The following is a 25,832-nucleotide window of genomic DNA, read 5'->3' as shown; positions in this document are numbered from 1 at the left end:
ATACAGCGTTCCATAAGCTCTTCAGGGAAGGGCAATCCTAAAGCACATGGAGGAGAGTTCCCACTTTACCACAGTCGCGCCAACATAGAGGAGAGTACGTATTGGAGAACCCTGCCAAGCGGTACGGTGTGTAATACCACCGGTTTATTATTTTCATGGCCATCTCCCAATGTGTAGCACAATGTGTATGCCTATGTACTATCGAGAGTGCACTTTGCCACTGTGTAATGGAAAAGGTTTTACCAATGTCAAGTTCCCATTTGAACATAGGGGGGGTTTTTAGGAATAAGTTTGTGTCCATAAGTATGTCATAGTAGTATGAGAGGCCTTTAGGTTTATTAGGTGGGTTAGTATATTGGTCCCAGATACGCATATCAACCATAAGTGTACCTAGTGGGTGTGTGGAGAGAAAATGGTGGATCCGTAGCAAGGTGAAATGGAGTGAGACAGGTACTTCGTATTGTCTAAGGAGTGTGTGGAGAGGCATCAATTTGTCCTTCTCATGAAATTGGGCCAAGTTCGTGAAATTGTGCCGATGGAGGAGTCCGATAGGGAGATCTGGAATAAGAGGAGTCAGCACAGATAGCGGCAGTTGAGATAGTGGTAGGATGTCTGTGCAATATTGCGGGGATGTAGACCTACGCCAGGCTTTCAGAGAAGCTTGCATGGGTAGAGTGAGTCCCTTGAGATCCCAAGGGATCCATCTATCACTTAGAAGGAGAGAGCCAAGGTCTTTAGTAGGTGACAAAGCAGTTTCTAGGTCAACCCAGATAGGAGGAGAAGAAGAACGCAGGAGCCATGATTTGGTCTGAGAGAGATTTGTCGCCCAATAGTAAGAGCATAGGTCCGGCAGTCCCGCTCCTCCCATCTGTTTTTTCCTGTGTAAAACCTTGGGGGCACATCTTGCCCGTTTTCCTTCCCATAGGAACTTGTGTAGGGATTTGGTCAATAAGGTTATACTGGTGTATGGGAAGGGGATGGGCAAGTTCCTAAAAAGATATAGAATTTGCGGGAGTACTATCATTTTATATGCCGCCAAGCGGCCGCACCAGGCAAGCTCTGTTTTTGCAATATGTTTTAGGGTGTCCTCCGTTTTCTTAAGTATTCATGTTAGGTTGGTGTGTAGTAATGCGTGTGGTGTACTTGTGACATCAATGCCTAGATAGTGTACACTGGATACAGCCCAGGGAATGGGAACCGTCGTTTGCAGTATGGATTTCGTGGAACTCTGAACTCCTAAGTCTAGAATTGCGGATTTAGAAGCATTCAACCTATAATAGGAGATCTTGCTAAAATTTTGTAGGGCATGGTAAGCAGCTGGTAAAGAGTGTAAGGGTTCTGTAAGCATGAGAATTATGTCATCCGCAAACAGATTAATTTTGTGAGTCGTGGATGCAATATGGAAACCTGATATGGCAGGGTCTACGCGTATGGATTCCGCCAGAGGTTCAATGATTAGATTGAACAGTGTAGGGGACAGTGGGCATCCCTGTCTTGTGCCGTTTGTGATAGCGAACACTTTTGACAGAGTACCGGAGGTATTCACTTGAGCAGAGGGGTTGGAATACAATGCCTGGATAGCTAGTAGGATGGGACCTGTGAAACCAAATTTTTCCAGGGTAGCATACATATACCCCCAATGTACCCTGTCAAAAGCCTTTTTGGCATCAATTGAGAGAAGCACAGACGGGATTTTGTGGAGGGAAGCGTAGTTGGTGACATTTATAACCCGCCGAGTGGCGTCAGAGGTATGTCGCCCTGGCATAAATCCCGTCTGGTCTCGCTGTATAAGGTAAGGTAATACGCCTTGTATTCTTTTTGCTAGGATTTTGGCAAAAAGTTTTGCATCGGAGTTGAGGAGGGAGATCGGGCGGAAATTGGCAGGGGTCGTGGGTTCCTTACCCGGTTTGGGGAGGGTGGAGATATACGCCTGAAGCATATCAGGGGGAAGCGAACCAGTGGAGGAGGCTTTCCCAAATACTGTGGCTAGATGTGGTGCAAGGATAGATGAGAATTGGTGGTAGTACTCATTAATAAGCCCATCAGTGCCAGGGAATTTGCCCTTAGGCAACGACTTAATGCAGGTTTCAATTTCCTTCACGCTAATGGGGAGGTTAAGGAAGTCAAGTTGGGATGTTGTAAGGGAAGGAAGGGACAGGGAGGATAGGAAGTGATTGATAGCAGTATCTGTAGGATGTAGCTCTTCTGGGTTGTCTTTCAAATTGTACAGAGAGGCATAAAAATCGGCAAAGGAGTCGGCTATGTCCTGAGGGTGAAATATTTTTTGGGATGAGGAGGGTTATTTAAGAAGGAAGGGTATTCTCGCCTTAGCCTTTTTTTGTTTGACCCTAGAAGCTAGGTGTTTGCCAGCCTTGTTCGCTTGTGTATAGTGAGATTTTCGTAGATTATTCAGCAACCTATCAGATTGGTCTAGAAACATGAGGCGCAGTTCATGTCTAAGGTTAGACAGTTTGTGGGAGGTTGCATCCGAGGGGGACTGTTTGTTCACCATTTCAAGAGAGTGCAACTGGGATAGGAGATCTTTCAACTTCGCTTGTCTTCGCTTGTTTGCCCTTGCCCGCTGCTGGATGCACACTCCCCTTATAAAAGCTTTGTGTGCACCCCACAACACCCAAGGGTCATCAACAGACAAAGTGTTGATCTCAAAGAATTCAGTGAGATTTTTTATCATGTGTGTATGGGATTCCTGCAACGTCCTATTGTCACATCTCCAGATGAACTGAGTTCTGACAGGTGTCCCCTCCTCGATGGTCAGTTCTACCGCCGCATGGTCGGACCAAGTGATATCTCTGATCACCGAGGAGGAGGACTTCTCCAACAGGCGTAAATCTGTGACAAACAGGTCTATGCGTGAATATGAATGGTGACGATTTGAGAAGAACGTGTAGTCCCTCTCGGATGCGTGTAAACAGCGCCAGACATCCAATTCATTCTCCACTCTCAACAGGTTAGCTAAAGAAATTTGTCGGCCCCCGGAAGGACACGAGGAGTCCAGCCCGGGGTCGACCACCAAATTGAAATCACCACACATTAATAGATGACAATACTTCACCCGAGAGATCTGTTTGAACAGTCTTTGCAGGAAACACAGTTGGTGCGTATTTGGGGCATAAAGAGCCACCACCGTTAAGGGAAGATTGTTAATGTCCCCGATAAATATGTTGAATCGTCCCTCTGGATCCTGTATCGTGGACTTTAACTGAAACGTCAATGAGTCTCTGAAGGCTAACATGATGCCTGCCCTTTTTTCGGGGCCATTTGCATAGAAAATATGAGGAAAATTCTTGTGAAGGCAGCGCGGGTGATTATTTGCTTGAAAATGCGTCTCTGTCCGCTTTGCTATCTTGCACTTCCTTCCAGAGTGAGTGCCTTTTTGCTGGGTGATTAAATCCATTGGCGTTGACTGTTAAGCATTTAATTGTCATGGAGGTTTATGCAAATGATATGGGTCACAGAGAAGTATTGGTGCTGTATAGAACATATCATGGATATACGCAGATCCTAAAGCACATAGGCAGTCCAGGCGAAACCAGGCAGTCAGTGAGGTCAGACGGAACGCAGGTGGGATCAGGGGATGACGGACGGTAACCATAAAGGAGAGTATAACAAGGGAATGTAAGAAAGGGACCGTCTCAGCAGTCCGTGAACAGTCTATGCTGTTAAAAGAACAGTGGAGGGCCATAAAGAATGCAAGCATTCATAAGGCCAGGGACACTGAAAAATTGTAGAAGAGGATGATAAGTGAGCAGCCCAAATAGAGAGATCACTTGTGTTTGGCAGACCTCTTGCGGGAGACCACATGCCAGGGTTCTTCCTGTATCATAGGTTGGGGTGAAGTGGGCATCCCCGCTGGTGGTGGAGGGAGGATGTTCCAAGTGCGAAGAGCCGCCAAACCCTCATCCAGGGTCCGGATTACAACTGAGGAGCCTGCGTTAGTGACAAGCAAAGTGGCTGGGTACCTCCATTTGTGGGGGATGTTGTTGTTCTTCAGCGCTTTGGTGATTGTGGCCAGGTTAAGCCTGCATTGAAGGGTATGCTGGGATAGGTCCGGTAAAAGTTGAATGCTGGCATATTCAGCTGGCATAGTGGAGGGTGCACGGGTGGCCCTCATGATCTGGTCTTTAATGTGGTAAAAGTGGATCCGTAATAACACATCCCTGGGTAGTTATCCTGCTATGAAGGATGGCTTGGGGAGCCTGTGGATCCTGTCTATCAGGAGGTCTGAGGGTGAGGCAGAGGGTAGAAGAGTGCGGAAGAGAGTGAGAACATAAGGCTGTAGCTGGTCTGGAGAAACTGATTCAGGTATTCCTCTGATTTTTATGTTGTTCCTTCTGGAACGATCCTCCAAATCAGCCACTTTAGATTTCAACCATTGGATTTCATCCTTCTGGGAATTCACAGCTTCCACCATATCATTAAAGGAGGTAGTGTGGGTAGAGACAGCATGTTCCACACAGTCCACTCTGGTGCCCAGGGAGTGCAGTTCAGATTTGAATTGTGTTATGCAGGACATCATGTCTGAGTGCATGGAGGTTTTAAGAGTGTACATCATGTCCTTTATCAAGGATACGGAGACAGGATTATCTCCAGAAGGGTTTGCTGCAAAAGGGTCTGATGCACGATGTGATGGAGCAGAAGGTGCAGAGGGAGAGTATAAGGCAGGCATACCTTGATAAGTGGAGGTTCCAGGAGGGGATGCCGTCCTAGGTTTGTGCTTGGCTGGGCTTCTTGAAGTAGGCGATAAAGGGGGTGAAGGAGGAGAAGCCGATCCAGATGAGGTCCCGCTGTCCGGGTTAGCTATAATCCTGGCTGCAGGAGGGAGCGGATGCAGCTGAGGAGAAAGCAGGTGGCTGTCAGTGTTATGGCGCGGTCCGCCGCCGCCATGTTGGAGCATGCCCGGGCTGGACTTGGAGAAGAAGTTCTCCAGTTTGTTTAACTGTCCAGGAGTCTTCTTGCGGCGAGTCATCTCAGCCCCGGGTGTCGGCAAGGTAATCCCAGTGTGTAGGAGTCGGCAGCGGTGTTTTTAGGGCTGGTGCTGCGGTCAGTGTCCCTGATGGCTAGCGGAGCGGTGCTAGAGAGCCGCCATTCACTCCGCCGGAAGCCACGCCCTCCACAAATAGTTAATCTGAACGCCTGAAGGAAGCTGTCGTATCCAGGTAAAGTCTCAGAATTGCACCCACATCTAATGGATGTGTATCCGGATCATCTGACGATTTGAATGTTGGAAGGACAATCTCCTGGTTCTCGTGGAAAACAGAGACCACCTTGGGGTGTGATCCCAACATGGGGATAAGAACCACACAATCTGGAAAGAAGGTCAGGAATGGTTCTTTGCAACTCAGAAAACTAATCTCGGAGACTCTTTTAGCCGAGGTGACGGCTACCAAGAAGGCCGATATCAGAGACAGATCTTTAATGGAGAGTTGCTCTGTGTGACTTCTTCTAACGTCAGAAAGGAAGTTCAAGACGAGTGGAAGATCCCATTTAGGGAACCTTGGCTTCCTCTGTGGCCTGAGTCTGGGCGCTCCCCGAAAGAATTGACAAACAAGGGGATGAGACGCCCAAGCAGTTCCTGTGAATGCCGAAATAGCAGAAACTTGCACACGTAGTGAGCTAACGGAGAATGGTAGGTCCAGTCCCGACTGCAGGAAACCAAGAATATGCTGGATATTCCGGTCATTGCATGACCCCCCTTTCTTGGTAACAAAATCCATGAACTTGGACCAGATCCTTCCTTAGACCTTGTTAGTGCCCGCTCTTTTGGAACTTAAGAGAATAGAAATTGCCCCACTCGGGCAACCTAATGCCTTCAGCCTTTCCCTCTCAAAAACCATGCCTTCAGGTGCAGATGAGCCGGACATGGGTGTAGAGTTGCTCCCTGGGACAGAAGGTCCGGCCTGATGGGTAGAGGAACTGGATCTCAAAAACGGAGGAGCATCAGCAGGGGAAACCATGGCCTGTTCGGCCAGTATGGGGCTATTGTTAGCACTTCCACATCTTCCATCCTGAGTCTCGCCAGGAACCTGAGAATGACAGGAACTGGGGGAAAGACATATGCTCTGTGGAATCTCCACTGGTCTGTCAGAGCATCTGTTCCAAAGGCTTGTGGACAACGGAACCTCACATAATACTTCAGAAGCATGTGATTGCATGGGGATGCAAACAGATCCACTTCCGGGCGAAATTCCAGAGAAGTGAGCCACTGGAAGACATCGTTGTTAAGACTCCATTCGTTGTTGTCCAAGCGGACTCTTGAGAGGAGGTCCGCTTGAACATTCTGTACCCCCGGAAGAAACACTGCAAGTGAGGTTGACCAGGTGTTCTGGGCCCAATATATGATTGGATCTACCTCCTTCAACAGGGAGCGACTGCGAGTGCCTCCTTGTCACTTCACATAGGAGACTGCGGTCGTATTGTCCATCATCAGGATCACAGAAGTCCCTTCTATTAGGTGACGGAATGCTTTCAGAGTGCAGAACGCGTCTCGCAATTCTAGAGTATTTGACACTATCCTGTGAGATTGGAAATCCCAGCTGCCCTGGGCTATCTCCGTCTGACAGAGGGCACCCCATCTGGTGTTGCTGGCATCCGTGGTAACTGTGATCCAAGAGATGGGCATGATGGAATGGCAATTGAGGAGATTTTTGCTCTGCAGCCACCATTGAAGGCTCTCCCGCATTGATGATGTTATGCGAATGAGGTGATTTAGATCTCCTGGACGCCACTGCTGGAGAAACCCCACTTGGAACGACCGCATTTTCCACTGTGCCCACTTCACCATTGGAGTCGTGGCTACCATGGTCTCAACCACTCTTAGACACTGAGATGCTCGAAGGTGAGTGGCCGTCAAAGGTAGGCGTACCCTGTCCCTGACTACCGGGATCTTCTCGAGGGGCAAAGAAATTGTGCCTCGACTTGTGTCGAACTGAGCTCCCAGAAATATTAACGACTGGGTAGGCTCCAGGTGGCTCTTCTCTATGTTCAGTAACCAGCCGTACTCGTGAAGAGTGGCTATTACTTGAGACCTGTGTACCAGAAGTTGTTCTCGGTCTTGTGACAGCAGGAGCAGGTTGTCCAGATAATGGTGTAGACAGACGCCTTTGATCCTGATCAAAACCACCACTGTTAGTAAGACCTTTGAGAATACCCACGGCGATGTAGTAAGCCCAAACGGGAGACAGACAAACTGTAGATGATTCTGATCTACTGCGAATCGCAGGAACTTCTGGTAATCTGCTGCCACTGGCACATGGAAATAGGCATCCTTGAGGTCGATTGACACAAGCCAGTCTGCTGGTTGTATTGCTTGACGAATGGTGAATAGTGTTTCCATCTTGAATTTCTCCTTCTTGATAAAAGAGTTCAGGTGCGTGAGGTCTATGATCGGTCTCCAAGCACCGCTCTTTTTCTGAACCAAGAAGAGAGGGGAATATAGTCCCTGGAACTTCTCGTTGGTTGGAACTGGAAACACTGCGCTTTGAGCCACCAACAGATCTACGTAAGACAGAAGGCCTTGTCTTTTCTCTTCTGACTGTGGCAATGAGGTTGGAATGAACCTCAGTCTGGGTGAACTGCAGAATTTCCAGGAATGGCCTGTTGATACTGTCTTGGCGACCCAGAAGTAGTTTATCGAGGCTGCACAGATGTGTTGGAAGTGTAGTAGCCGAGCCCCGACTTGCTCCGCCTGGGCAGGCACAACGTCAAAAAGATTTCGTGGCCTCCCGACCTTTGGAAGACCCTCCTCTGGGTGCTTTCTGTCCTGAAGGCTGCAGTCTTCTCCAGTTCCTTCAGAATTGATGACCAGGCTTATATAGGCGAGCATCCCTTGCTCGATCAGCCCCTTACCTGGGCTGAGATCTCTTCTAGTCCAGCAAGCGCCTATCCTGGGGAAGGAACCCCGACTTACCACCTGTGGCACGGGAAATGGCGCTTTCTAACTTGTTGCCGAATAGGGAGGACCCCTCAAATGGAATTCGGCACCAGGCCTGTTTTGACGCAGGATCGGCCAACCAAGGACGTAACCAAAGAGCCCATTTTGCAGTGACCGATGAAAGCATTACCCGCGCCGCAAGGCGGACCATGTCTAGGGAGGCCACCCCCAAAAAAGCCGCCGCTAGCCTCAGCTCATGTACTGGCGAATTTCTTGCGACTTCTTCCGACACGCTTCTGAGCGTTGTGTCCACACTGTCTGTCCACACCTCCATTGCTTTAGACAGGGCTGCGAGAGCTAATGCTGGCTTGCATGCCATTCCTGCTGACACATAGATGCACTTGAGGTCTGAATCAATGCGTCTCTCAAGGCCATCCTTAAAGGTGATTGTGTCTTCAAGCGGAAGGGTGACATGACGCACCAGACGCATTAGTGCTGCATCCACCAGAGGTGCAGATTCCAGGTGTTTAACCTCTTCCGTTTTAAATGGGTACATTTTATTCACTTTGGAGAGTAGAGAACTTTTTCTCTCTGTGCAGCCCCATTCGTCTGTAATGATTTCGCCGACCTCCCCTAACAGGGGAAAGAAAGGGCGTTCCTTGTTGAGGTGCTTAAAATACCTCTTCTGTTTAGAGGGTGACTCTACCGGCTCATCCCACTTCAGGGCTTCCTTTACAGCTTTGACCAAGCAGGGAACCATGGCAAAGTCAAAACCCACACCAGGGTCGTCCACTTCAAGCTCACCCTCAAAGTAGTCAGATGAGGAGTGACTGTGCTGGCCTGGGAAGGCCCAGGGAAAGTATTCGCCATCCTGCGGGAGGAAGTTCCAGCACGAGCAGGATCCAAGGCTTTTAAGGACTCCTTAACTACTCGCCTGACCAGCGACTTCATCTGCTGGTTGCTGTCTTCCCTTTCGTTTGCAGCATGTGCAAAACAGGGCTCACAGAGCGACTTGCTGTCAGGCACCTGTGCCCCACGTCCCCAGCAGGATCTTTTGTCAGAGTGGGGTGGTGTTCTGAAGTAGCTCCAGACTCTTCACCGTGGCGCCTAGAGGACGATCGATGGTCGCGTTTGCGACCAGGAAGGATCTTGATCTTCACGGGCTGAGTGACGTCGTTCAGACCTAGAAGGGCTTTAGGAAAGAAAATAAAGACTCAACAGAACAGCAGAAAAACCCCAAACATTACAGGGAGAGGAAAAGAAAAAAAAAAACAATCTTACCTGTAATGTAAGGGCTGGCCACAAGGGGGCGGTGAGACATCCATATCACTTTAGGAAAACTGCAAGAGACCCATGAATGAGTGACATGCAGAGAGCAGGCAGGAAGCCCATTCAGCATAATCACAGCCATCTCTCACCTTTAAAAGATTCCTGCAGAGCACGGGGAAGCCGCTAGAAATACTGCTGAACAAACCCCACAAACAGCTGAAACTGACAGCTATTTGAATTTGCCGCCGGAATGACGTCACCGCCCCCTACCCCACCTGTGCGAACCAAGCCTCGATTCAGATCGAGCCTGGAAAGCACCGCCCCCCCCCCCCCCCACCTGTGTGAACCAAGCCTCGATTCAGATCGAGCCTGGAAGGCACCAGGAAGCAGTGGAGCGGAAGGGAAGGACGTGGAATGGAACGCCGTGCATCCCACAGCCGACCTAGACCCCAGGGAGAGATACGTAACAAACAACAGGAGAGTATACAAAATCAAACTGCTGCCATAGATTGTAAAGTAGGGTACATCACCACTTCCACGACCAGACCTTGGACCATACGGACACCGCGGCTGCACACACGATGGGGCATATTAATGGGCCTCCCGCTAATAGCTGGGACAATTGGCCATATGTCACTTTGCCTGCCATTGGCCAGGTTTGTAAGCTCTTCTGACAACTGATTCCACGCCCGTGTCCTACCCCGCTAATAGCTAGGGCGTGCTGGACATGAAGGGAAAACACTGGATCCGACGTGCAGACCGCCAGGCCTGAATCGGGAATCTACATGAGGTAAGATTTTACTATAATCCTTTCAGGATAAGGACAAAAAAGGAACACGGCCTCTGGCACGGAGTAAACATTTATGGGAGTAGGGTCCTATGAGGTAGGAGGAGGCGGGACTAACCCACACGTAAGCTGCCATGGAGCCTGTCAGGAAAGTATTATTTTGTATGTTCACACATGGCATTAACCCGTAGGTGGCTTCTCATGTTTGCTTTACTTTGTGTCATTATGCCAACCCCCTCAAAAGACCAGCGTTCCCAGAGAAGGTATGAATTACTACTGTAGCCAGCTATTGCCTGTTGGAGTATAGGACATCCTTTTATATTTTTTTATCCTCTCAAGTTTCTCAGCCAAAAAGAGAAAAAAAAAAAAAAGAAGAGAAGAATGCTTTTACGATGTCAACAATTCCCTTGGTGGTTTGTGTACATTGCAGAATATTATTATATTATTGTTGCTCTTCTGAACAAAATCTTTTCATTAGGTCCTGCTTCCTGGCAGGACAAAGTTTGGCTCATTACCCACACAGTGAATCTCAGGACTGTGGATGGAAGAAGCAGTATCCCTATAGCAGTGTTAAAACCTTTAGGGTTTGTTATTAAGGAAGCTATTTTCTACAGCATTGAATTGTTTTTTCAGCTGCTTTGTTAGCGGCCTGTGAAAGGGTTATCTATTCTGTTAACAAGCAGCGTCAGAGCTCTCTTTAGGTCCTTCAAAAAAGAAGATGTGGATGAACATGTTGTATGAATCTTGTTTTGTTCAAACAATCAGAGTAGGGATTGACCGATTATCGGCAAGGCCGATATATCGTGGGTCAATATGCACTTTCTCCGACATATCGGAATCGGCCCCCGGAAGTTACTGATATTGCCGGTATTGTGCGAGGCGCACACGTGACGTCAGCTGGGCCTATAATTTGACACGTACTGCCTTCTAAGACCGCCTCCCATGTCTCGGAAAGCCTCGGACAGTGTGTGCAGCTGTCTTGTCACGGTGCCAGCCATCCATCCACCCACAGGCCCTGGCCTCAGCCACCCACCACAGGGTGCCAGCCACCCACCACAGGGTGCCAGCCACCCACCACAGGGTGCCAGCCAGCCAGCCAGACAGCCCCAGCAGGGTGCCAGCCGTCAGCCATTGGCCCCACAAGAGGGTGCCAGGCCAGCATCCAGCCACCCACCCACCCCACAACAGGGTGCCAGCAAGCCAGCCACCCACCCACAACAGGCCAGGGTGAGTGACACCAAGCCAGCCACCCACAACAGGGTGACACCAAGCCAGCCACCCACAACAGGATGACACCAAGCCAGCCACCCACAACAGGATGACACCAAGCCAGCCACCCACAACAGGGTGACACCAAGCCAGCCACCCACCACAGTGTTAAAGCAAGCCAGCCATCCACAACAGGTGACACCAAGCCAGCCACCCACCACAGTGTTCCAGCAAGCCAGCCACGCACAACTGGGTGACACCAAGCCAGACACTCACAACAGGGTAACACCAAGCCAGCCACCCACAACAGGGTGACACCAAGCCAGCCACCCCCCACAGTGTTCCAGCAAGCCAGCCACCCACAACAGGGTGACACCAAGCCAGCCACCCACAAACTTGTGGTTGGAGAAGTGGAATCTTCTGCGATGTCCTTCCCTTCTGACAACCTAATGGCTGGTGGTGCAGTCAGACACCAACAAAGTAGATGGGCAGCCCCATTTCAGGAGCAACAGGCTCAGGGCTAATGGCCTTTTTTAAGGGTCCAAGATGGTGTCCAACATCATGGAGTTAGGAGCGGCATTTCAGGCTCTCCTAGCTGTCAGTCACCTCATCCAGGGTGAAAATGTCCTGGTGAAGTTAGACAGGATGATGCCTACATTCATAAACACGGGGGCACTCACAGTCTCTTTCCTGAAGGTTTCTCTGGTTCTAGAGTCTGTCCAAGTCAATCTTCTGCAGTCTCTGTGCCAGATCAGAAGAATATTCAGCTGAACTATTTGTCAAGGACAATCCTGGACGACAATGAATGGTCCAGACAGCCGCAAGTCTTGAGAATGGAGCTGGGTAATTTCTTCCAGACGTAGACCGGTTTACATCCCCAGTCGACACCAAGTTGCTGAAGTTCTTTTCCAGGGTCCAGCATCCGCAGGCAATCAAAATGGAGGTGCTGGTCGCAGGGTGGATCTCCAAGACAGCTTTGACTCCAAGACATGCCTTTTCTGCGGCTCCCTCTTATTCTCAGCTTCCTTGTGAGGCTGTGGTGGGGGGAGGTGACAGTCTTGGTGATGATCCCAGGTTGGCCAAAGGGGCCTTCCTTCTGCTCCCCCTAATGAGTGTCTAGGATCCACTCCCTCTGCCGGTAAGATCGAATCTTCTCCAAAGTCCTATTTGTCTAGCACCCGACAGGCTCAAGCTGACAGCTTGGGTCTTGAGAGGCAGAGGCTAAAAGATTTCAGAAGCTCTGTAAAGGTTGTGAATACTCTTATGAAAGCAAGGAAGGACAGCACTAACAGTGCCTATAGTAGAACATGGCATAAATTCACAGAATTGCATCTGATCAAGGTTTTACTCCGGACTGCAGGCAGGGCTTGGTTTTAGGTCCATGCATAAGTATGATGTAAGACCACATTTCAGCTATCTCTGCTGCTGCTGCTGTATCATCATACAGTGGGCATTCAACACTTAATTATACTGTTTTTCAAGCTGCAATTTTGTTGAAACCTCCCTAAGGGATTGTTGTTCCCAAAATGGGATCTTCCATTGGTGTTGGACTTTTTTTTCCTCAGATGCCTTAAATCAAATTGGCCCCCCTGTGGTACCTCTTGCCGAAAACTGCTTTCCTGGTGGCAATTACATCAGCCAGAAGAGTGTTGGCATTAGCCTTGGGGTTTAAAGAACCCTTTCTCATTTCCTTCCCGGACAGGGTGGTACTAATTCTGATGTTCAAATTTGTGCTTTAAGCGGCTTTCAGAGTCCATATCACACAAGAAGTTGTCCTTCCTATGTCCCTCTTAGGGAGTACTCAATAGGTTAGCCCATCAAATGTGGGCCAAGCATTAAAATGTTACATCAAGATGACTTCTGGCATCAGGAAGTCAGAACACCTGTTTGTCATTCAAGGTAGAGCGCATAATGATTTCCCGGCATTCCACAAGACAATTGCCTCTTGGTTGGTGAAGCTCATCTCCTTGGCTTACAAGTTTAAAAGGTTGGCTATGCCAGAGGGATCATGCCACTCCCCACTAGAAGGGTCTTGACCTTGTGAGAGGCAGCAGGCATCTACATGGCCGTCAATTTATACGTTCATGGTTCATTACTGTATAAAAGCAGCCTCAATAACAGTTGAGTTTGGAAGAGGCATCCTGACCAGAATTAAGGAGTGTGTAGCATTATACCTCCCCTGTGTAGCAAGTTAGTTTCCAGCTGTGCTGACATGGAGCTGTCAAGGAAAATGGAAAATTGAATGAAAGATACTTACTATAATTGTCCTTTCCTGACAAGCTCCATGTCAGCACACTTCCCACCCAACTTGGTAGAACTGGTTATGGAACGCTGAGGCTACAGGTGGCCTCAAATTTATAAGTTAGGTCCTGAAGGCATGGGGGGGGGGGGGGGCCAGACCAAGCTGTGCTGACATTTAGCTTGCCAGGAAAGGAAAATTACGGAAAGTATCTTCAATAAAGTGAAAGTGAGCGCTGAATAAACAATAATAAATAAAATAATTAAATAATAAACAGCAGCTGGCACTAAAAAAAAAAAAAAAAAATCTTCAGATAATCATACTATGGCAAAATACAGTGCAGCGCTTCACAGTTAGAAAATAAATGTCCATATAATAAACAAATGGGCAAAGTCCCATTAGTGAAAATGTGGCGCGACCAAAAAATCTCTGAATTTTTAAGACCTGCTGTATTAGTGCATTGTGTCAAAACTACTCATCAGAGAGAAGACAATATTCAGCATTAAGATATACACACTTAAACCCGAAGTGTTACAAGGTGCTCTTTTTGTGCTGTTACACTTATATGTAAAATATAATATAATGCATAGTTATGGTAATTTCTATCAGGGGACAGGATGAGGTGGCAGGTGAACGGCAGGACTGAGGAATCCAGGGATCCAGAGGACAGGCTGACCGAGGGCGGTGGGTATAGGGGCGGGAGCAGGGTAGGAGACTGACAGATGGACTTAGGGAGGAGGATTCATCATTAGCAACACAGACACAGACTAGGCAAGTAAAGACTGAAACTGTGACTAGACTAACTGAGGGTGTAGTGTGAGCACCTGAGTGTGAGTGACTACATGAGTGTGAGTACCTGAGTTCCCGATTGTGAGTACCCTAGTGTGAGTGAATAGTGTTGGGTGTGCAAGTGAGTGTTGGCGCAGCCTTTCCAAATGTGGTAAAGATGGTGTGTAAAACAAAAAACTCAGTGTTGTGAGTGGTATTAGTTACATAGTAGGTGAGGTTGAATAAAGACAATAGTCCATCCAGTTCAACCTGTGAAGGTGTGTGTGGCCGTAATCATCTCACATACCCCTGAATGTTCTGATCCTTGAGATGTACGTCTAAGAGTCTTTTAAAAGCCACCATACTTCCTGCAGAAACCACCTCTTGTGGTAGAGAATTCCACAATCTTGTAGCTCGAACAGTAAAGAACCCCCCACGTTGCCTGAGGTTAAAACGCTTCTCCTCTAGTATTAAGTGCTTATGGCTGCTGTCCTCACCAAGAACCGCCACCAGTGGTTGGGGTTCAGGTTATGTTTGGTGATGCTGGTTAGGAGGGTGAGTGGTGGCGCTGCCTTGACTATAGAGGTTGATTTGCACAACATGTACTGGGTAACAATAAATTTATTCATACAGTATGTACTGAAATACACTGTGTAAAGAATGCAATGTGCAAAAAATGCAGTATATAAACAATACAAATCTGCAAGAGTTGTGTGCAAAAATACAGTTTAAAGGTGACTATAGTGCTACTATACATAAATTACCATACATGTGCAATGTGCAATCGCCAAAATCAATGAGAAAAAAGGTATACAGTGAAAAAAAAAAACCCTCTGTGGGGAGTGGTATTTATTAGTTCATGCTATTGCCTAAATTCATTCATGAAAACAGTGCTAAGTGACTGCTGGATACTCAAAGTGCCATTCAGTTCATTATGATGCTACCGTGCATTTGTGATATAATTCAAATTTGCTTGTGACTGGATCCCCGTGATCTTATCCGTGGCCCCTTCTGGTAATGCACTCACCAGATCTCGGACCCCCTACAGGGGGAATCAGCCTTTAATAGGGAAGTGTTTCTGCTCCCGCAGACAGGTAATAGTATGCCTCTTGGGATCCTTCTGAAACCTTGCTATTTGGCTCCACTTATTCTTATTCCTCCTTATAGTTGTAATAGCCCCTCAATGGTAAAAAAGCTCCTCCATAGTCTAGTATGGAGCGGTCTCCTCCAGATGACGTCAGTGTGACAAAACGCGCAGAGTCATAAACTGCGCTCTTTGCTAGACAGTATCAAATGGGATAGAACCCTGGGAACAAGGAACACAGAAGAAAAATGGGAGTACTTCAAGAACATACTAAATAAATGGATTGGCCAATGCATCCCAAAAGGGAATACGTTTAAAAGAGCAAAAATAAACCCTGGGTGGCTAAACTCCAACATAAAAATGTATATTAAAACTAAAGAAAAGGCCTTCAAAAAATACAAGGCTGAGAGGTCATTGGCAGCATTGCAACACTACAAAGAGTGTAATAAGAAATGTAAAGGCAAAATCAAGGCGGCTAAAATAGAACACGGGAGGCATATAGCGGAAGAGAGTTAAAAAAAACCCCAAGAAATTCTTTAAGTATATAAATAGTAAGAAAGCGAGACCAGAACACATTGGCCCCTTAAAAGATGATGAAGGGAATATTGCCACAGAGGACAGAGGGAAGGAGAAAGTGCTAAATAAATTATTTTCTTCAGTTTTCAAAAAAGAATTGGGGGGCTACACTAACCCAGCTTGTAATGTTAAAATAAATAATACACCTCAGGAACCACCCCATGGTTAACAGAAGATAGATTTAGAACTAAACTTTAAAAACTTAACAAATCACTGGGACTGGATGGCTTGCCCCCGAGGGTTCTTAAAGAACTCAGCCAGGTGATAGCCAGACCATTAATCTTCATCTTCATGGATAGTCTACAGACAGGTATGGTGCCAGCTGATTGGAAAAAAGCCATCGTGGTACCAATATTTAAAACAGGGCCGAGATATATCCTGGGGAACTTTAGGTCGGTTAACTGAACATCAATAGTCTGCAAAATTTTGGAGGGGATGCTAAGGGATTATATACAAGACTATAGTAATAAACACGGTATTATAAGTATTAATCAGCATGGATTCATGAAAAATCGTTCTTGCCAGACCAATCTATTAACCTTCTATGATGAAGTGAGTTGCCATCTAGATAAAGGAAGGCCTGTGGATGTGGGTGTATCTGGACTTTGCAAAGGCATTTGACACAGTTCCCCACAAACGCTTATTGTACCAACTAAGACACGTAGGTATGAACTAGGGATCGACCGATTATAGGCAAGGCCGATATATCGAGGGCCGATATGCACTTTCCCCGATATATAGGAATTGGCCCCGGAAGTTACCGGTATTGCCGATATTGTTTGTGGCGCACACGTGACGTCATTTTGTTGCTTCATGTGTGTCTGCGCGCTGGGCCTATAATTTGACACGTTCTGCCTTCTAAGACCGCCTCCCACGCCTCAGACAGTGTGTGCAGCTGCAGTCCGGTCACGGTGTGAGTCAGCCACCCACAGACCCTGGCCTCAGCCACCCACCACAGGGTGCCAGCCACAGCAGGGTGCCAGCCGCTAGCCATCGACCCACAACATTGTGCCAGGCCAGCATCCAGACACCCACCCCACAACAGGGTGCCAGCAGCCAGCCACCCACCCCACAACAGGGTTCCAGAAAGCCAGCCACCCACCCACCCCACAACAGGGTTCCAGCAAGCCAGCCACCCACCCACAACAGGGTTCCACAGCAAGCCAGCCACCCCACAACAGGGTTCCACAGCAAGCCAGCCACCCCACAACAGGGTTTCAGCAAGCCAGCCACAGACAGGGTGACACCAAGCCAGCCACCCACCACAGGCCAGGGTGAGTGACACCAAGCCAGCCACCCACAACAGGGTGACACCAAGCCAGCCACCCACCACAGTGTTCAAGCAAGCCAGCCACTCACAACAGGGTGACACCAAGCCAGCCACCCACCACAGTGTTCCAGCAAGCCAGCCACCCACAACAGGGTGACACCAAGCAAGCAACCCACAACAGGGTGCCAGCAAGCCACCCACACTGCCAGGCATCAGCCACCGCCCACAACATGGTGCCAGCCAGCCACCCACACTGCCAGGCGTCAGCCACCGACCCACAACAGGGTGATAGCAGCCAGCCACCCCACAACAGGTACCAGCAAGCCACCCACACAGCCAGGCATCAGCCACAACCCACAACAGGGTGTCAGCAGCAAGCCACCCCACAACAGGGTGCCAGCAAGCCATCCACACTGCCAGGTGTCAGCCACCGACCCACAACAGAGTGCCAGCAAGCCACCCACACTGCCAGGTGTCAGCCACCGACCCACAACAGAGTGCCAGCAAGCCACCCACACTGCCAGTGGTGGAAACAGGTGAACATGAACATGCTGAAATGTTCTGCTTTATGCAGTATAATATTGTTCTGCTTAACTGGGAGTATTGAAAAGGGTAGTAGTACTAGTGTCCACTCCAATCCACTGTCTAGCTTTTGTCTAGCTTTTTTTCTAGCAGTTTTTCACTGACTGCAGTAGTGATTAAAATTATTGCAGTGAGTGCACTACTGCAGCAGTAGTCCACTGACTCCAGTCCAATCCACTGTCTAGCTTTTGTCTTTTTTTCTAGCAATTTTGCGCTGACTGCAGTAGTGATTTAAAATCATTGCAATAAAAGTGCACTATTGCAGCAGTAGTCCACTGACTCCAATCCACTGTCTATCTGTTGTCTAGCTTGTTTCTAGCAGTTTTGCTGCCACTGACTGCACTGCTTCAGTAGTAATTTATAATTATTACAGTGAGTGAGTGCACTACTGCAGCAGTTTATGCATCATTCACAATCGGATGATGTGAAACTGATGTCCCTGCAAGTGCAGTTTTCCTATCAATTTTCATGCAGTTAAGGTGCGAAGAACGAGCCCTTAATGTTAAAAATGTAAATAAACATTAACATGTTCAGTAACAAATCCCTGTTGAAATTTGTGTTTATTTTGCAAAACTTTAAATGAACAAAATATCGGCCCATATCGGCCGATACTGATATGCCATGGCTAAAATACTGGTATTGGTATCAGCAACGAAAAACCGATATCGGGCGATCCATACTCTGTAGTGTACTGGCTTTTAAAACTTATAATAAATAAAACAGTATCATGCTATGGAAATCTTTCTTTCATTGATTTCTATAATACTACCTTGCTGAGAGCCCTATTATCAAAAGAGAGGAGAGGAGTCATATTTACACACTTTGCCTAAGGAAGTATTCCATGCCTGCTTGAAAATGACTGTATTATTCATTATATGTGATTTTATTTGGAAGCAGCACTAGTTTAATTTTTGTCATTAACACATGAGGTTATTACACCTTTCACTTTAGCTGCAGCTTTAAAAACTATTATATTACCTTTTTCACAGTTTTATTAAATTTTTTACATTGTTTGGTTCACATAACTTATACATATGATAAGCACTTTTCATATCGCACCATAGTGTGGGTTTACCCATAATTCTTTCAGCATTTAAAAAAAACAAATCAAAGTAAACAAATCTAAATTTTTTTTAGGAAAAGATCATCATTTTGCTTTTGGCACCTATCATTTTATTTTTGGCACTTTATAATTAGACTGACACTAAACAAATAACACTTCAGTATAGCAGTGCTACTTCTCAAGTGGCAAATAGTACTCCACAGTGCAAACAGTACTTCCCAGGTGGACAGGAGCCAACCCTGAGTTTTTGAGAAGGAGTGCTAAGACGCCGATGTGAGCCACTGGAACCAAGAGCTGCTGTGGCCAGATGGCTTAAAGGTCATGAGGGGGAACAAGAGTATGGGACACTGGAAGCTGTGTGTGCAGAGAGCAAGAAAAGGGGAAAGGGAAGCCAAAGACAGTGTGATCATTGAGCAGGCAGAGCAAAGAAGGAGGAAGTGGAAGCTGGGTACTATGAGCAGTAGGCAGGAGTAGCAGGAGGGGGGTCACTATCTTGTTATATTCTGAGACAGTTAGGGGAAACAACTAGAGTAATGTCTAACAGGAGTGGTAATGCGGCCCTGTGCACACCCTGTATACATTCCTTGAAAGGGTGAATATTGCTACAAAAAAATTGAAAAAGTTGTTTTGTTGAAAACCCAGATCCTGAGTCTAAGGAATCAACTGGCAACACTGCAAAGCATCAACAACCTAAAAAAGAATTTTGGATTGTATCCATCAGGTGCTGGCTGGGGCCAGTATGGAGGATGGTAATGAAATGAAGGGACAGGCACTAGAGGAGGGTAACAGATATAAGATGAGGTAGAGGGAAAAGCTTTAGAGATGTAATCCCCTCTAGTGTGTGCTACATGTTAGTGGAGTGTAGGCAAATTTAGTTTGGACAGCAGGGACAGTCAGGTGAAAGATGGAGATTGAGTGGAATAGAGGCTGTTGGTGGCCCTCAAGGGTGCCCCCTAGTGTGGGGGGGAGGGGGGTGACCTTGGGCCGGGGCTTAGGGTCTGGAAGGATCCTACCACAGCACACAGAGGAAGTCAGCCAGGTGGGCTGGTGAGTGTCAGTCTGGAGGACTGTGGTGGAAATGTTAGCCTGGAGGGCTTACGAAGAGTCAGCTGCAGCCAGGTGGGTTGGCAGTGCCTGGAGAGGTTACTTAGTTACATAGTTTGTGAGGTTGAAAAAAGACATCAGTCCATCCAGTTCAACCTATGATGTGTGTGTGCGTTTGCTGTTAACCGTACATTGTATACCCCTGTATGTTGTCGTCTTTAAGGTGCCCATCTAATAGTTTTTTTAAACTATCGATGCTCCCTGCTGATACGACTGCTTGTGGAAGTGAATTCCACATCCTTACTGCTCTGACAGTGAAGAACCCTTTACGTATTTTAAGGTTAAACCGTTTTTCCTCTAGTTTTAGTGAGCGGCCACGTGTCTTATTGTATTCCCTTTCTCTAAAAAGTTTGTTCCTTATGCTAGGGTCGCCAGTACAGTATTTGTACATTGATCTCATATTCTCCCCTCAAGCGTCTCTTCTCCAGAGAGAATAAGTTCAGTGCTTGTAGTCTTTCCTCATAGCTGATGCCCTACATTCCCCTAATTATTTTTGTTTCCCTTCTCTGGACTCTCTCCAGTTCCAGCACATCCTTCCTGAGGACCGGTGCCCAGAACTGGACAGCATACTCCAGATGTGGCCGGAACAGAGTCTTGTAGAGTGGGAGAATAATCTCTTTATTTCTGGAGTGAATCCCCTTTTTTATACATGCCAGTATTCTGTTGGCTTTGCTTGCAGCGGCTTGGCATTGCATACCGCTGCCAAGCCTGTTGTCCACTAGTACCCCCAGGTCCTTTTCCATCTTAGATTCACCCAGAGGTTTCCCCCCTAGTGAGCAGCTTGCTTTCGTGTTTATGACGCCCAAGTGCATTACTTTACATTTTTCAACATTAAGCCTCATCTGCCATGTAGTTGCCCACCCCATTATTTTGTTCAGGTCCGCTTGTAAGGTTTCCACATCCTGCATAGAAGATATTGGCATGCTTATTTTAGTATCATCCGCAAATACTGAGATTGTACTAGATATCTCTTCCTCTAGATCATTTATGAATAAATTAAACAGGATTGGTCCCAGGACAGAACCTTGGGTGACCCCACTTTCCACACCCGCCCAATCCGAGTACTCCCCATTAATCCCCATTGGACTCTCCCCTGGAGCCAGTTCTCTATATAGGTACTCACCCTATGGTCCATACCTACATTCCTTAGTTTGTACAGTAAGCGTTTGTGGGGAATGGTGTCAAAGGCCTTTGCAAAGTCCAGATACACCACATCCACAGGCTTACCTTTATCTAGGTGGCAGCTCACTTCATCGTAGAAGGTTAATAGATTGGTTTGGCAAGAACGATTTTTCATGAATCCATGCTGATTACTACTAATAATACCGTTTTCATTACTAAAGTCTTGTATGTGGTCCCTTAACATCCCATCCAAAATCTTGCAGACTACTGATGTTAGGCTGACCGACCTATACGTACCCGGTATATATCTTGGCCCCTTTTTAAATATTGGTACCATGTTGGCTTACCCATCTGTAGACTATCCTTAAAGTTCAAGAATAATGGTCTGGCAATCACCTGGCTGAGCTCTTTAAGAACCCTCGGGTGCAAGCCATCTGGTCTCGGTGATTTATTTATGTTAAGTTTCTCTAGTTTAGTTCTAAGTCTACCTTCTGTTAGCCATGGCGGTACTTCCTGAGGTGTATTATTTAGTTTAGCATTACAAGCTGGGTTAGTGTAGCCCCCCAATTCTTTTGTGAAGACTGAAGAGAAGAAATTATTTAACACTTTCGTCTTTCTCTGTCCTCTGTGGCCAGATTTCCCTTGTCGTCTTTTATGGGGCCAATGTGTTCTGGCCTCGCTTTCTTACTGTTTATATACTTAAAGAATTTCTTGGGGTTCTTTTTACTCTCTTCCGCTATATGTCTCTCGCGTTCTATTTTAGCCGCCTTGATTTAGCCTTTACATTTCTTATTACACTCTTTGTAATGCTTGAATGCTGCCAATGACCCCTCAGCCTTGTATTTTTTGAAGGCCTGGTGGTGCTGGGATCAGTAGCCACAGGAGGAAGAGTACAGATGGACACTGTAATACTTTGCTATGCAACCAAGGGGCCTCAGGTTCCTGCCTGTAATGGGCTATTGGTTTTGATCTGGATGAAATGACTGTCAGATTTTCATACAGTCATTCAGCTGGGTTCTGCAAGCGTGTGCTAGAGAGAGAAGAAAAGACTGTTTTGAGGAAGTTGTCCCTGAAGTTTTGAAGTGAAGTGGGCATCCCATCTCCAATCCCTATCCAAATCGAAATTCCCTAAAAAAACAAAACAAAAAAAAAAAAAAACAAAGCTAGATGTTTTCTGCCTTAGAAGTGCTGGTGGAGATTCGGTGTGCCTGGATTTCCAGACTGCATGCAGAGTTTGGGCCCTTGGATGCTGAGTGTAAAGAGTGGACATCTTGTAGCAGCTCAGAGGAGGAGTGGATGTTAGGAGACTCTTAGGAAGATATGGAGGTGCTTCCCAAAGTGCTAGAGATGCCTGAGTCAGCTGAAGGGACCCAAGGATCCGTGCAGGCCCCAGTCTGTGCAAGGCGGAAATTCCAAAACAGACCTCCCACAATCCAGACCAGAGCTGCTGCGTACAGGCAATGGGTGGTGAGGTCGGTCACCCAAGGCCTGTGTTTCTTCCTGGGAAAGGCAAGCCTCGGGTATTGCCAAGGTTTTCAAGATCCCAGGTGCAGAGAATAGCTCTGCAGTGAGGTCTGGACTACCCCTATGTCCCCCAGACCATTATGGATGTCTTTGAGGACTCCAGGGCACTGGTGTGGGACTATATGCACATTCCCAAACCGTTGCGTGGCCATCAAGGCTGGACAACCAACCAGAAGCCATTCTGCTGCTGCTTGAGGAGCTGATGGAAGCATCAGGAGACTGCCCAATCCTCACTTTTACCTGTGAAGGGACTGATGCAAGATGTTCAGCTCATAGGTAACAGCAAAAGACAGCAAGGAGAGGTTTTATGCCTCTGTTTTTCTTCATGGACTAGGCCAGCCTTATACCCTGATCTGTTTCCAGATGGAGGTCTTGTTTCTGCTGAAGAACTTTGGGTAATGCTAGTGTTCTTTTGAAAAGAGACTGACAAAATGGGAGAGGCTACTTCTATCAGAGAAAAAAGAGTGGTTGTTTGTTTCTGCCAGCAGGCTCATAACTCCCTGCTGACAGAATATATGGATAGTGTAATGCAGATATCAAAGTCTACAATCATTTTTACCTGAAATTAACATTATAGTGGACTTTTGCGGACTCTAAAGTTTCAGAACACTGCCTGGACATTCTGAGAACAGCTGACATCATAAAATAGATCTGTTGTATTGTAGCTAGATGTAATATCTGGGAGGGCTAGTTTTTCTTGGTATAAAAATGGTATCTATAAATAATGCAATATTGTTAAAAAAAATGCAGTCTGGAGAGAATCACTTGGAGGGGGGGGGGGGGGGGGGGCTGTGAGGATGACCTACCTATTCAGCATTCCTAAGTTAAGGGTGTGTTTTTTTTTTTCTTTTCATTCTTCTCTGGCCATTTGGTATCATATATTATGAACTCTGTGGAATGTCACTTCAAAGGAGATGGGAGTTAGGAATGGAACAGGAAATACTTGACCATAAATGGCAGCCTCTGACAGAGTCCTAATACAGGTCCTCTTTAACACACCAGCTAAGAATACCCTCTCCTCCCCCCCCCCCCCCGTTGATATATGGAAGGGAGTGTCTCTACCTGGATGGGTGGGAGTGGGGAAAGGGGGGTATAAAGAAGCAAGACAAACTCTCTAATCTCTTAATCTCTGGACACGATGGGGAACGTAAGGTTTTTCTGTGGAATTTATCTCTATTGTTCTGTGTACTTTTTCTTTTTTTCCTTTATGTATTAGTAACATTCTTTGTCCATTGGCAACACTATTTGTAACATCACTGCTCTTAAGATTTTATCATCTACATTATATTTGAATATTGCTAAATCGAGGTTTATTTTCTGTAAAATTAAATTAGATCTTTATTTTTTAGCAGTTATCATTCCTTATTGATTTTATTGGTAATAGACACAACAGCATTGGCTAGATTATTTTATAGACAAAAGGTTGTAATCACTTATTAGATTTATCATTAAGCAAATAAGTGAGGTGGTAGCAAATCGCCAAAACAATAGATAGTGAATATTCTTTTTTTTTCTGCAGGTATCGTTTGGACTGCTGTCCCCCTGCTACATGATGAACTTTTAAAATCCCTACAGTTAGCTGGGACAGCTTCCCTCAAGTGGGAGATGCTCCAGCTTCCATATACTGTGTTTTTACAGGGACACTACAGGGACCTGCAGTTAAAATGTATGTGATGTATATATATGTTTTTCTTTGAATTGTTTTTTTTTTATATTTTGCTACTGCCATTTATTTGTATATAGCCCTTTCCAAGGTTGTTTACCTTTTCCCCTTCCCTATTTTTCTTACAGGATGCCCTGTGTTTTTCTCCTGGGAGAAGGAATTGTTTCTTTTTCCAGCCATGGGGACAGGCTGTTTTTCTAGGGGGGGGGGGGGTAACTTTCTGGTGTGTGCTGGATTTTAGCGGAGTGTAGGTAAAATTTAGTTTGGCTCTGAGCCAGGCCTGAGCGGAGATCCTGGGTCAGGGTACAGCGACTCAGGGCTGGATGACTCATCCTGACAGCTCCTCTGGTGCCTCCCCCTAGCCTAGAAGGTTGTAGAAACTTCCAGAGCTGTTTGGTGGCGATGAGGAGGGGCTGTTTTAAATATGTATGTTGGCCTCAGCCAATCCCCAGCAAAATGGGCTGGCAGGGGGCAGATATACCTCATAAATAGGCATGAGTCATGCCAGCAGGGGCAATTTGTGGAATCTGGAGATGGAGTGCTGAGGAGGCTGTTGGTGGCCCTGTAGGGGTGCACCCTAGTCTGAGGGAGGGGGGTTACCTTGGGCCGGGGGTCAGGTGCTGGAAGGATCCTACCACAACACATGGAGGAAGCCATTCCTGGAGGCACGGAAGCAAGGAGAGAGGACAGCAGGAGCAGGTTAGCACTCCTGGAAGATATCCTGAGAGTCAGCCTGGGTGGGCTGTTGAGTGTCAGTCTGGAGGACTGTGGTCTAGAAGTTAGCCTGGAGGGCGTACGAAGGATCAGCTGCAGCCAAGTGGGTTGGCAGTGCCTGAAGAGGTGGTGCTGGAATCAGTAGCTACAGGAGGAAGAGTACAAGCTGGATACTGTAATCCTTTGCTACACAACCAAGGGGCCTGAGGTTTCATGCCTGTAATGTGCTATTGCTTTTGATCTGATTGAAGTGACTGTCAGATCCTCATACAATGATCCAGCTGGGTTCTGCAAGAGTATACTGGAAGGAAAAGGGGAGTTGTATATAGAGACTGTTTTAAGAAAGTTGTCCCTGAAGTTCTGAAGTCAAGTGGGCATCCCATAATCTCCAATATCCCTCCAAGTTGGAATCCCTTAATAAAACATGAAAACAAAGCTATAGACTGTTCTCTGTCTCAGAAGTGCTGGTAAAGATTCGGTATGCCTGCCTGTGCAGAAGTTGGGGGTCCCTTTAATCTGCAGCTCCTACGTGGGGTGTGCTACAGTGAAGCTAATCCTCAGTTGTCACTTCCCAATAAATACGCCCGGTTCTGTGATGTGGAGGATATCAGAATGAAGTGGCATTGCTATGCTAGAGCAGAGTACCTTTCCTAGCTGCAAGGTGAACAACTCTTTCTGTAAGAATGGGGACAAGTTTACAGAAAAGGATAGACAGATATTGATGGTAGGGGATTCAGTTATTAGAAGGACAGAGAGGGCAATCTGTCACAAAGACTGTGATTACCAAACAGTATGGTGTTTACCAGGCACTTTGGTCTGGCACATTGTTGGGTGGGACTGGGACGAGCTGTCAGGCTACATATTGGTACAAATGATAAAGTTAGAGGAAGATGGAGCGTCCTAAAAAATTATTTCAGGGACTTAGGTGCTATAGTAAAGGACTGTCCTAGAATTCTCAGAAATACTG

The 25,832-nt window shown here is 46.8% G+C and overlaps 1 protein-coding gene across 1 annotated transcript in view; it reads right to left on the bottom strand.

Annotated features, from left to right (window-relative positions):
• ZFYVE26 (zinc finger FYVE-type containing 26) overlaps positions 1-25,832 on the bottom strand; it is a 1,347,068-nt gene that overhangs the window by 7,133 nt on the left and 1,314,103 nt on the right. The window lies entirely within an intron of this gene.

The sequence above is a fragment of the Pelophylax lessonae genome (assembly GCF_965119305.1).
Source record: "Pelophylax lessonae genome assembly, chromosome: 13".
In the NCBI taxonomy this organism is placed as follows: Eukaryota; Metazoa; Chordata; class Amphibia; order Anura; family Ranidae; genus Pelophylax; species Pelophylax lessonae.
The sequence above is the reverse complement of the archived record's forward strand: the minus strand, read 5'-3'. Positions and strand labels throughout refer to the sequence as shown.